The sequence below is a fragment of the Tiliqua scincoides genome, chromosome 6, assembly GCF_035046505.1.
Source record: "Tiliqua scincoides isolate rTilSci1 chromosome 6, rTilSci1.hap2, whole genome shotgun sequence".
Classification (NCBI taxonomy): Eukaryota; Metazoa; Chordata; class Lepidosauria; order Squamata; family Scincidae; genus Tiliqua; species Tiliqua scincoides.
In genome coordinates, this window is record NC_089826.1 from 57,665,938 (window position 1) to 57,679,806 (window position 13,869).

Consider the following 13,869-nt stretch of genomic DNA (forward strand, 5'->3'; position numbering starts at 1 on the left):
AAAATAAATGAATTTAAACTTGTAACCTTTTGCTAAATCTTTTCAAAGAAATTAAAAAAAAAAAAGACAGCAAGACAGGAAAGCTCATTTTCTGTCTGAGATGTTACTATCTAGCTCCTTCTAGTGGATCATTAGAAGAACTTACACACCTTACACACCAAACTTGTATAAAAAGAAAAAAAATTCATTTAGTGTTATCACTACTGTATGAAGCAACAGTACTGTGTATATTGATTAGATCTGAATCCTATATACACTTTATATGGGAATAAGTTCATAGAGATGAACAGAACTTGCTTCCATGTGGACATGCATAGGATTGCACAGTAAGAACAGAGTTATTTCATGGTGTGAGGCAGTGCAAAGTCTACTGTACCTATCATTCTGGATAGGTTTCCTTTGATATTTAAATTTAAAAAACTCATGTTGCAGTTTAGCCCTTAATAAATACCATCTCAAGCCACAGAATAAACATTCAAGATGCTTAGAAAGAAGATTCCTATCTCAATTTGATGATATGCATTACAAAATAATAAAATCTTAGTAAAATACGCGTATGTCACCTAGATGTCTACTGTTTCTTCTTTAGGTGAGTAGGCTAGTCGCTATTCATATGGACTGCTAGCTGTGTGAAACTGTCTCATTTGGTGATATATTAAGCATCTGAAAGAAAGAGCCTCGTTCTTGGGCCTAGCAAACAATCATTGTCTTCTACCATGATTGTGTAGCAATTTATATAGGAAGGTCATGTGTAGTTGGCAGTTCTTTTATTCTAAAGCTTAATGTATCAGGGTGGAATCCGACTAAAGGAAAGTTGCTCCCACACTTCTATTGCTATGTAGGAATGAGGCCATAGTCTTAAAAAGTGTTAGGATCAAAAACAATTTGATTGCAATCATAAGCAATTCTTGGGCATAACTTATTTAGGGGCTACAGCTGCTTAATAGTTGAAGCATGCTTACAATTCCTGATGCATTTAAACTAGATAGAGCTCTCAGAGACAGCCTGGCCAATTCTGGGGCAGGTGTGACCATCTGCTGCTAAATGCCTTTTTAAATATATTGTTATCAAATGGAAAGTGATAAGCACCCAGCTAACACTTCCCCTTTAATAGACTGCCTGAAGACACTGGCAATATTAGTCATTTTAAAACACAGATTTGTAGTATTAGCTCTGCAGAGTGGTTGCTGCAATTTAGTTCATGGTGTTCAGATCTCGTGGTATTTTACCATAGAATATGAGGAGGGTCTGTAGCACCCTAGAGTTCTGCTTTCCCACATCTTCTGGAGAGGGGAGCAGTGGTAGAAGGCAGAGTACTCCAGGTCCACCTGCACACTGCCTTTCCCAGCATCCCTTTTGTCCTGGGAGAAGCACCATAAGAAGCATATCAGTACTGCTTTGCAGGACAAAGAGATGTGGCAGCAAAGCAAAAATAGGAAAAGTGGTCAATGGGGCTTTGTTTGTTTATTTAGAAGATTTTTATATTGTCTATCCCCAGGCTACAAGCTTGCCTGGCAATGAGACAGGTATCAGGGATGGGAACTCGAGTCAGGTGACTTGAGTTTGAGTCACAAAAATCAGTGTTTTTCACTGACTCATGTACACTCGAGTCAGCTCTGGCAATGACTTGGGAATTGACTTGAGTCTGAGGCCACTGACTCGCTACATAGTCCACATGCATGCAGCCTCAAGTCTGTCTGTGTCTGGATATGCTTGCTTGCTTTTTTTGCTGCATGAAGGACCTCTTGCGGTCATCATTCAGACTGGGTGAGCAGTAGGGAAGTTCAATCCAGGAGGCAGGGAAGGATTAATGTTTGCTTTTGCATCTGAGTAGGAGCAAGGGAGGTGGGATCAGGTTCTCTTGCCCATCTCTGAGGAACAGAAGGTCATTGGATGAAGGATGGGCAGTCTGGTTTTTTTCCTTGGATGAGGTAGGACAGAAGGAGGAGCCCAAGGTGATTCTTGCCTTGGAATTGGCTGGAGAAGACAGGAAAAAAGGAGATGGGGAAGTGGAGGGAGGCTCATAGCAATCACGCTTTCCAAATGCATGGCTGCTGTGAGCTCCGTTGTTACTTGGGGAGGAGGAAACCCCATTGAATGACCAGCTGTAGTGGGACTACTTCTGGGTAGAGCTGCAAAGGATTGGGTCACTCTGGTAAGCCTCACAGTTGCTGTGCGTGACCCTCCTCCCTCTTGCCGCTTCTGTCCCCGCTCTCACACAGTCCATCCCATCCCATCCCTTCCCACCCATCTATTTATAGATGGGATGGGTCAGCAGGGGAGTGTTCAGAGAGAACACACACACACGCACACACACACACACACACACCCTGGCAGCACCCCATTTTTGTTTTGTGTTTTTCTTATGCCTGATATGTATATCAAAAAAACTCATGACTCAAGTCTTTTTGTGTTGCAAAAATGCTCTTGGCAACTCGGAAAATGCCCCCGTTATGATTCATTTCCGAGTCAAGTCACGAGGACAGAAACTCGTGATTTGAGTCAAGCTGCACTGAATTTGCCCATCCCTGATTCGTATCCACTCCTTGAGTCTTTCTGCTGTGTGATGGCAGCGGTCATACTCAGATCAGGCAGTCACCATGTCAGAAAGGAGAAGGGAGAATCAGGATGCGATGATTTAAAACTGAGCTTGCATGCTGCTCTTCTCCTGGCTAGGAAAGGCAAAGAGGTGGTAGAGCAGGGGACAGGTGTTTGCCTGTGACATTTACCTTGCATCTTCCCCAGTTACCTTTTTTAAAATAAAACACATGCAGATGTTATACTGCTCTATCCCCACATCCTGGCACAGTGAATGAACATATAGATTGGTCCCGGGAAGGAAAAGGAAGGTCACCTGTGCACTGTTTGTGCCTCCCATCTTTGGCAGGCAGAAGTAGTAGTAGTCACCTTACATCCCTGTCACCTTATGTACCACTAGCACTTTCAGTGAGGACTAGTGGAGGGAGTGTTCCAGTATCGGCAGTAACTCGTACCACTCACCAGCATGGCAGTTTGGGAGGTGGAAACAGGTATAGTTTTAATGAATCATATCTACCTGCTGAGGAGAAGATGTAGGTAAGACTTGAGTACTTTTAGAAGGAAAGAACTGTGTTTATGGTGAGTGTGTACTTGTACACATGTGGATAGGATGGTGGGGGAATATGTTAATAGATGGATGTGGCCTGTTCTCATAAGCTTGCAGTGCAATACAATACCCATTAACTATTGAGTCTTGTAGCAAAGCTGTAAGGATAAAAGACGCCAAACTCAGTTTCCATCCAGAATAGGCCTTATCCTATGAAATGAAAAAAAAGGTTTTGAAGCTGATTTCTTCTTGCCTAAGTAGGACATAGTCAGGTGACTGTGGGCCATCATGAAAGCTACCTGAACTTAACAATTTAATAACATTCCACTGATGTGACTAAGTTGCAGAACACTTGTTTTACATCCAGAAAGAGTTGGGTTCAATCCCTGGCATCTCCAAGTAGGCAGAGAAAGATTCCTGTTCAAAACCCTGGAAATCTCCTGCCAGTCAGTGACAACTGTAGTGTACTACATGAACCAATGGTGTGACTCAGGATGATGTACGAGCTTCCTACGTTCTTTAATATCGTTCAGCCTTTCCCAAACTGTGGGTCGCAAGCCTGTGCAAGGTGGTTTGGAGGCTGGGCCCTCCTGCCCACCCTTGCATCCAAATGGCTCCAAATTTGAACTATTTTGGAAGCATTGGGCAGTCCCAGAGTCTTCCTCTGGGTCATGCTCGACTGACAACCCTCTCTACTGGCCTCTGCGGGCTTCAGAATGGCCCACAGAAGCCTCTGAAAGTCACTTCTGATTTTCAGAGACAACTTCTGGAAGTGGCATTTGGAGGCTTCTGTGGGGCACTTTGAGGGCTGTGGAAGCTAGTAGAGTGGGTCACTGGCAGGGCACAACCCAGGAGGCCTCCCCAGTACCACCAAAAGCATCATGACCCAATGAAGAGGACAAGATGGGTTACTGTGCCTATGATTGGGAACCACTGCTATAGTAAGTTTGGGGTCTTAAGAATCCTCTGAGTATCACAGGTGCATTGGGTAGCTGGTGATCTTTACAGTACATACAGTACAAGGACATGCTATATTAAATATGTCAAATATGCACTTTTCATAAACTTGCAGCAAAATGACAGTGCCTGGAGTTTTTAAGGGTGGCCTTCAACACATGTTTTTTCACCTCTTATCTATAGGTAAAGCCAGATAGAAGGTATTAGACTGTCAGCATATCTCTAAATTTACTTCGATGCAGGCTGGCAGTAGCAACAAGCACTGAAAAACTAATCTTTCAAATAACATATGTCTCCTAGAAAGAGACAGGACTATCTGTATTAAAAAAATAACTTGACTGAAGAAAAAAAATATATATTGACTAAGATTTTCTTAGTTATCTGATACTTTTATGCACTGTCTCCCTTCACTATCTTCTTTTTCTAGTCCGTTATGGAATAAAAAGAATTAGGTTGCCCTCAACCTGTTCCTGTATTTTTATTTATTTATTACTAAAATGATACTATAACTACTGAAAGAGAGATAGTCTTCCTTGTTGGCTTGTTATCTACTTGACAGATAAAACACTAACTAAAACTCATGCCATGAAAGCTTTCTCTCCTAAATTTTCAGCTATTTTCTAACCTTTTTGTATAGTTACAAAAGAAAATTATGGATTAAGTTCCATATGAAGCACTATTTGTATTAAGGTTTAGCAATGCAAAAAAACGACAAATGGTTGAATAACAACCGATACAGTAGTCCTGGCTCAGAAGGAAAGATAGGAAGAAGTCTCGAACGTGGAGGCACAGTTTGGAAAATACAGAACTCCACAAGAAACAGTGGTGTGTTGAAAGGGCATATGGCCCAGTTCTATCCAACTTTCCAGCACAGATGCAGCCACAATGCAGCCCTAAGCTAAGGGAATTATAGTTCCAGAAGAGTGACATTGAACTCTTTTAAGTACAATTGCTGTTCCCAGGAATAAGGTGATGAGGCAAAAAATTCTAATTGACTTCAGCAAACAGTATAACAAACTAGCATGAAATACATCAAAAAAAAATTGTTAAAAATCAAAGTCCCAAGAATTGTGATTACTTGTTATTGAATATTGGAAATAGAAATCCAGTGATAATACTGTAATAGCAAAGCTGCTTCTTGTGTGTAAAAGCTTCATCAGCTCCAATTTGAATATAGTGATTCTACATACTTTTGGGGTGGGCAGCTCTAGTAGATTCCATAGTATCACTTTGGAGAACCTTCTCCCTGCTTAGTCTTCTTAGTAAGGATGGGGGCATTGACTGTCACCTTTGCCTAACCAAAACATTTTTTTTCCACTTGTCCTATCTTCATTTCTCCCAAAGTCTTGTAGGGTTGATCTTCATCAGCTGTAAAAGGTGCCATGAGATACAATTTGGCGGCAGACATTCAGCAAAAATAAATATATAAGTATACTTAGCAAAAGCTGTACATAAAGTAAGAAGTGAATTGCCTTATTCATAACCCGAAGAGAACGGGGAAGGGCTCATTGGAACCATTAAGGAGAGTTGCTGATGGCTCACTTTTCTGTTGTTGTTGGTTGCAGCGATAAAGCAATTAGCTTCTTCAGTTATTTTGCTCCAGTCATTGGGCAATCAACTATAAAAGTCAAATTTTAATATATGGTCTTGTTTTTGCGGCTTATGCAAGAAACTTGCTTTTCTGTACTTGGCCCCACTGATCTTACTCAAAGTTCTGCCCAGCACATTGCCACGGTCCTGATTTTCTTCTCTCTTTCCATAACCTGTAGACCATGTAGAAACAAGACTTTGATGGGTATTTCTTGCTTCACTTGATGCAGAAGTATATTGTTAGCTTACTGTCAGTCTCTCAAAATTTTATGAGGCTTCACAGAGTGCTTGAAGTGAACACAGGTTTTATGTGCCGCATCTAACAGATCATGCAAGTTCCTGTTGTTACGCATTAGGAAATGCTTGATCAAATTCAGACAGTGCTAGTCAGGAGGTACAGTTTCTTTTTTCTGCTGATAAATTGCTTAAAGCCAGGTAACTCACAAAGATAGTTCCCTGTTTTAAAACAGTGATGATGATAAGAGTGTTTTACAGCGCAATCCTAACAATGAGTTAGGCTGGCGCAAGTCCCTTGAGCCAGTCTAGGAGGGCCACAAACGTACCATAAAACGTTTGCGCCACCTCGGGAGCAAGCCACACCAGTGCACAGAGGCTGAATCCAGCCTCCGTGGCGACTTGCAGGGCAAGTTTTGCATCGGCTGACCCAACGCTCTGTGGTGGGTGGGGAGGAGATGGAGAGGAGGTGGGAGGAAGGCGTTCTGGGGTAGGGGAGGGCGGGTGGAGGGCAGTTCTGGGGGCAAGTGGGCAGTGAGCAGGAGGCTGGGCTGGGATCCAGCTGTTATACAGGATCCCAACCCCTGTTCCCGAGCAGCGTGGAGTGGCTCAGGAGTTGGCACAAGTTCAAGGAGACCTGTAGGGACCTTCAGCTGAGCCACTTTTGCAGCCCTATCTTGTGCTGGATACAGTGCAAGCCTCCTGGCTTGCCTGTTCCAGCGCAAGATAGGATTGTGCCCTTAGTGATCTTGTTAAAGTGTTTATAATAATAATAAATAATAATAATAAACTTTATTTGTATCCCGCCCTTCTCCCTAAAAGGGACCCAGGGCCGAATCCTATTGAACTTTCCAGCACAAGTGCAGCCGCAATGCAGCCCGAAGGAAAGGGAACATTTGAAGATGCCTTTGTGACTGTCTCCCAACGACAGGATGCAGCACAAGGTCCATTGGCACGGCTGCACCGGCACTGGAAAATTGGATAGGAATTGTTCCCTGGCAGCACAATCCTAACTTGTGCTGGAACAGGCAGGCCAGTGGCAGCAGCCTCAATGGGTCTACTCAGATTTGTGCCACCTAATGAGGTAATGAGCTGTGCTGCGCTAACTGGGAACAGGGCTAGAATCCAGCATAACTGCCAGGTCCTGGTCCCACCTCCCACTCTCTACCCTCCCCCCATTCTGGAATGCCTCCCCCCACACACCCAGACTCCTGCACTGGCCGAACAGTGGGGGAAAAACATGCATGCCTGTGCTTCTCCACATATGACAGAGGGAGAAAGGCTTGGTTTGTGATCAAAGCAGCCCCAAATCAGTTTGAAAATCTCAAAAGTTTGGAGTGGTTCTATATTTTTGGTACTCTGACTCTTCACAATATAAAAAAAAAAATTGAGTTTATTAACCCACGTGTTTGTATTTTTCCCTTTTTTTGTCTACATGCTGAATTACTGAAATTATTGATATCAGCAGAGAGAAATAGCATGCAGGTAAAATCCTTCTTGGCACAGACTCATTTAATTTTCTTTCCAAGTGTGCTTTTAGTATCATGCATGCATCTAATTTACTGCAAAACTGGAAATCATTTAGGATTAATTTTATTTTACTCATTGTAGATTATTGCCCTGACAGCCATACTGCTGATTGCAGAAATATAAAAGTGAACACATGCAGCTAATGTAGGGCATGCTGATATATCTCCCTCGAACTTCTCAGTCTTAACTGTTATTCTTACCAGCTGTACTTAGTTATTCTTGTTCACAGAAACTATAGGACCCCAAGATGCGTACAAAGCATGGCTGTTAATAAAGAAAATGCATCTGTTCCCTTTTTAAAATAATCTATTTGATAGGGACTCACTGGGTATTAAACCTACCTTGCACACACTGTTCCTTCATTTTTTTTTTTTGAAATTTTTACTATCACTGGTGAAGCTGTCATTGGAAAGTCAAGCAGTGTCATCAGCAATAATACATACTGGATGTTTAGAATTTAGATAGCAGCATGGCTGATAGTAGGAAAAGATGAGGTTGCTCTATGGGGCTTACAGGGATAAAATGAGTGAATGTCTGACTCTGGATTCAGAATATGGTCTTCATAGTTTAATCCAAAACCAAGAATATAGCACATTGCCAATCAAATGCAGAGCAAGCCAGCCAAGTTCCAGATGTGTGGCCTGTTCAGTCCTATAAGGAAAGGGGAGCATACTGCCAAACTACCAAAATATGCCAGTCTATTATTTGAAATGCTTCTGTTGCCATTTTCAGGTGAACAAAAGATTGTTTCTTGTGACACTAGCTATTTGAGATGAATTTTAGACTGAAGGTAATCTGATCCCTATTCAAAATTCCATCTCTGAAATAGCACTTCCAGTACCAAAATGGGGTTATGGGTAGAAGGGTTTGGAAACTGTGATTTACTTTACTCAGGAGTAAGGCCGCAATCCTAACCAACTTTCCAGCACTGACATAAAGGCAATACAACTTCAAGCTAAGGGAACAAATATTGCCTTACCTTGAGGAGGCCTCCGTGACTGCCCCCCAACTGCAGGATGCAGCACATGCTCCATTGGCACAGCTATGCCAGTGCTGAAAATTTGGTTAGGATTGCACCCAGACAGCCAAATTCTATTCACACTTTCCTGGGAGTAAGCCCCATTGACTCAAATGGGACTGACTTCTGAGTAGACATGCTTAGGGTTGGGCTGTAAGTCAGTTATGTTAGGTGAGATCCTATCTTGCTCAACGGAAACAAACACCTCTGTCTATGGATACTGAGTGTGTTTACATTTGATTCAGTTTCCTTTATATCAGGTAAATAGAATAATGATAACCTTCTACCATCTAGGGAACGTCCGTCACTGCAATTCAGAATGTACATTAATATTGGTTTAGCTTAGATATCAGAACCAACTTTAAATCTGCATAATGTCTCCTCCCTCTGCTCATACTCTAACTAATGCAGTTCTGACTTTCTGATTCACATAAAGTATAGGTTGTCCTTACATCAAATTAGACAAAGCAGCCTCCAGTCCAGAACTAGAAACTATAGATTTAACTGACTATCCAATGATATTATTGTGACCATTATACCTAATTGCATAAATGAAGATCACTTTATCCATACATGTATTTAAATAAATGCATTTTAATGACAGAATGATACAATCAAATTATGGGTCTTTTCTTTTCCTATAAATAGATGATAATGTAGTTGTAAAAGATTCACAGATATAGAAAATGTTTTTTTTTATTTTAGTCCGATAAAGAATTCAGAAATAACTTGCCTAGAGGATAATAACCCCAATTAGATTTTATGTGAAATTATAATTGGCAATCTTAATAAAAGAAAGTGCTGTTGCCAAATGCATATTTGATATTAGAATATCATGATGCATCTTATTTCCCCTTGGTTCGTATTTATATTAAATAAGAATCTTTGTGATTATCACAGAATATTTATAATTTAAAGTTTTTTCCCCATTTTCCTTAAACACAATTTCTGTATTTTATATGTGAAAACAATAATACTAAGAAGTATAACTTGGAAGTATTGCCGTTCTTTTCATTAGATGATATGATTAGCTTTAATATCCAAATGATTTAATTTGGTAAGAACTTCATTGAATTACCCGGATCATGGGATACTGATGATATATCTGCAAAAGTTATCCTTGTTGTTCATGATGTAGGGAAAGAGAAAGTTATGTCACGCATAACTTAGTTGTAGGGCATCTAGCTACAAAACACTGCTCAGCCACTAATCCAATTAGACTACCTAGTTCATTTGTTTATTTATTTTAAAATATGTACAGGCATCCCCAGCTCATTTGACAGGTTAGAGTCTGGAGCTGTGGTGAAAAGCAGAAATGGTTGAAAAGCAAGACCTAGTCTTTCTGTAGTTTACAAATACTGCTTCCAGTGCTTTTTAAGCTAGCAAATTACAAATGCATTTTTATCTTGCAAATTCCTGCTGTTACATAAAGATTTCTGCAAATGGTCCCATTAACACCTTTGGGAATGGGAATAGACCCAGAACTAAAGTTGGTGCATGATCTCTCTCACACACACTCACACCATACACATACCAAAACAGTCTGAATCACCTTATCATATGCAAATAAATGTGGGGGATGGCAATTTTAGCCTTTAGAACAGCAGGGAGAGATTGAAAGAGTGGAGCATGTGTTGAATGAATGACTTCTAAGTATCATTGAAATGTGTTGAAACAGCAGAATGTTGAAAAATGAACTGTCAGAAAGCAGGGCAAACCCGTATACCCCAACTTCATTGGGATGTTCAAGGGGATGAAAGAGTATGCTGCCATTGTTCCTTGAAAAAACACAGGATATTAGTGTTAGGGCCAAGCCAAATATTCTGTGTGAAATCTTTTCAGCTTGAAATTGGAGGCAAATAGGTAGGGAAGTATTTAAATGGTTAATATTTATCCACTCCTACAGCATATGTTTTCCCGTTCATTAGTCCCAGCATCTAGTGGCTGCCATTTTTTGTATACCTAGCAGGCTACAGACTGAGAACTGGAAAGACTGCAGTGTTAACATGTAGGATTGTTCTGAAGCCAATCAAAGTGCATATAATGTGTCTTGAATTTGCCTGTTACTCTGCTTGTTGGGAATAAAAACTTCAGAGAGTCCTAGTTATGGGCAGTTATTGGCTTAGCCTATATAATTTCTAAACTCATACTGTATTGTTTATGGAATAATGCTGCAGAAGTTGGGCCATGGTACTGTTCTTTTCACACCCTTCAGTAAGAGCTAGTAGTCCTATTGTTTCTAGCCCTAGATCAGAGAAGGTCTCACCTCAAAGTTTAAAACAGGGATGGCTTGGGGTCTAAGGGCGCAATCCTGAGTGCACCTTGGGCCGGCGCAAGTCCCTTTTGCTGGCTCAGGAGGGTCGCAAATCTACTGTAAGGCACGTTTGTGCCCCCTCAAGAGTTGGCTGGGCTGGCGCAGGGACATGTGCTGGCCCGCGGAAGCTGAATGCACCCTCCCTGCCGACTCTGGCAGGGAGGGTTGTGTCAGCCAAGCTCTGCTAATGCAAGGGTCTGGGGTGGGTGGGAAGGAGGCAGGAGGGAGGTGTTCCAGGGCAGGGGGAGGGTAGTCCAGGCAAGTGGGTGGGGAGGAGGAGGCAAGGTTAGGGTTTTACTTTCTCTCTCGAACCCCCGGGAGACTTCTGCAGGCTCTGGTAAGTGGCAGCAAGCCCCTGCGCTCCTCCAAAGAATTCTGATTGCATCACTGCCTTCCCCCCTGCCCCTGCACACAGTTACTGCATCTCAAACTCTCCCTGAGAGTTTGAGAACCACTGCAGTAAGGCTTAAACATGGAAAATTGCATGGAATATAAGAAGGTGTTTTTTTTTTCCTTCTTAAACTTCAGCAGTGAAAGCCTAACTGCCTCTTTAAAAAGCACTGAAGATTCATTCAAGATAAACCTTTCAATTGAAAACAACACTCTCAGAGGAAACTGTTGAATTCTGCTGCTGTTAGAACATCCAACAAGAAATCTGTTGCTAAAAGGTTCATAATGTGACCTAATATGCTTTACTGTCCGGATAGTTAGGAAGCCTTATTAGAAGTGTTTCACTTTGTAATTAGATACTTACTTTGCATACAGCCCTTGTCACTATGAAGCTTTTATCAGCCTGTCAGGAAGAAATAGAGTAAAGTCAACCTGTAAAGAATCTATGACACCTTTCAACAAACTATTTTATCATGACCCAAATAAGATACAGTTGGTGCTGACTTTGCCTACTATTCTTTCTTAGTGATAAGATGGAAAAGCTTCAATTTGAATTGCCTCTAGGCGTTTGTACTCTTTCCTTACAAGTGTCAAAAAAAAAATCACTACCTTCAAAACTGTACAAACTTGTAAGGAAAAAGGAGGTTGATGAAAGCCACTTGTGATTTTATTGTTTAAAGCAGTTATTTTCAACCTTTTTTTCTCATGGCACACTGACCAGGTACTAAAATGGTCAAGGCACACCATCAGTCTTTTGGCAACTCACAAGGCACATCACACTGCTGGTGGAGGGCTCACATTCCCCAATGGCCATACTAATAAATGACACTCTCCCAAACTCCCATGGCACACCTACAGACCATACGCAACACACCAGTGTGCCATGGCACAGTGGTTGAAAATAGCTGGTTTAAATAATTAATGTACCATTTTTCAGTTGCAAGCAATCCCAGGTGATTTTCAGTCATCAAATTAAAAACATTAAAAAAACCCACATAAGTAATGGGGATACTGCAGAAGAATTTCATGGTTTAAGTATGAACTATTCTGCCTCTGTGAAGCTGTCAAAGCAAACTGGGGATCATGGAATTCCTATGTTACTTGACCGCTAGTGTTTGCAAATGTTTCAGCTTATTGCTAGTTGTGTACAGACAGGACCTCTGAGAGAAATTTTATCAGGGGGTACAAAGTTTCTTTTGGGCCCCTTTGCAAAAGGGGAGAGGTGAAAGAGCAGGGGAGGGTCGTGACGGGTGAGTAGAATAGGGGCAGGGATGGGTGAAAGAGCATGGGGGAGAGTAGAGACAACTGGAAAAGTCTTTGGAGCCCAGGTCTACCAACCCATGTGGCATCAGTAGTGTCCCAGCATCCCCAGTCATGGTAGTGTCACTAGTATCCCATATGGGCTGCAAGTCTGAGTAGATAGGAAAACGTAAGATCTCAGGAAATTTCTGGACCCTCTCTTTGGATCCTGGGCCTCCCTTTTGACCCTGGGCCCGGGTACAAATTACCCCCTTTACCCCCCTCTACTAGACCCTGGGTGCAGACAGGCAAGGATCATGATCATGGGATACAGAAGCATCTTGTACCCCAAGATAGGGATTTATTCCTACCAGTGGTTTCTGATAATATATCCTTTCATTTCACCTTTACAAACCAATGACAATCATTTTCATTTATTGAATATTTATTGCTTTATGCCCATTCCGTCCCCTTACCTCTGCCCTCTTCTATCATCTTCTTCTTTTTTCCCTAACCCCTTCATTCTCCAAACCTCCACTTTGCATGTTCCTCTGATTTCTTCCATCTGTTCTTCTCCTTTCAGCCTCTCCATTCTGTTTCACATCAGCACCATCTCTCCCCTTTCCCTATCTCATAGTCCAGTACTTTTCAAACTGGGGTGTCACGACGCACCAGCCTGTGGGCTCTGGCCTCTGCCCACTTAAGGGGCGGAGGCATTCTGGAGGAAGGGAGGAGGCAGCGGCGCAATCCCCAGGAGCACTTACCCAAGCCTCCTGCAGCCTCCCCAGGGTGCGGGGAGCCCGATGCAAACCTTTGTTAGGGCTCCCCGCAGCAGTGAAAGTGGAGCGATCATGCTCCGCTTCCGCTTTAGTGGAGGCGGGGCGCGATTGCTCCACTTTTACAGTCACTGCTGCAGGGAGCTCTAACAAAGGTTTGCAACGGGCTCCCCACACCCTGGGGAGGCTGCAGGAGGCTTGGGTAAGTGCTCCCAAGCCCCTGCAGCCCCCTGAGCAGCTCAATCCTGGGGATCGCGCCACTGCCTTCCACCCACCTCCGCTGCCTCCCCCCGCCCCCACAAGAACTTACAGTGGCTCAAACTCTCCTGGAGAGTTTGAAAACCACTGTCATAGTCTATTGTGTGACTTGTTGCACTGGTCCTGAGCAAGCGGGGGGGGGGGGGGAAACAAACTATATAGTACAAAACAAATTTTTTCAGGGTTGTATTTCCACTACAGTTTTATCCCTTCAAATGCACTTCTGTTACCCCAGTGCATTCTGGAAACTGTAGTTTGGTAAGGCTAGATCTAACAACTCTCAGATTCCTTAACACAGTGGTTCTCACACATTTAGCACCAGGACCCACTTTTTAGAATGAGAATCTGTTGAGACCCATCAGAAGTGATGTCATGACTGGAAGTGACATCATCAAGCAGGAAAATTTAGCAATCCTAGGCTGTAATCCTACCCACACTAACCCAGGAGTAAGTCCCATTTACTATCATTTTTAAAAGA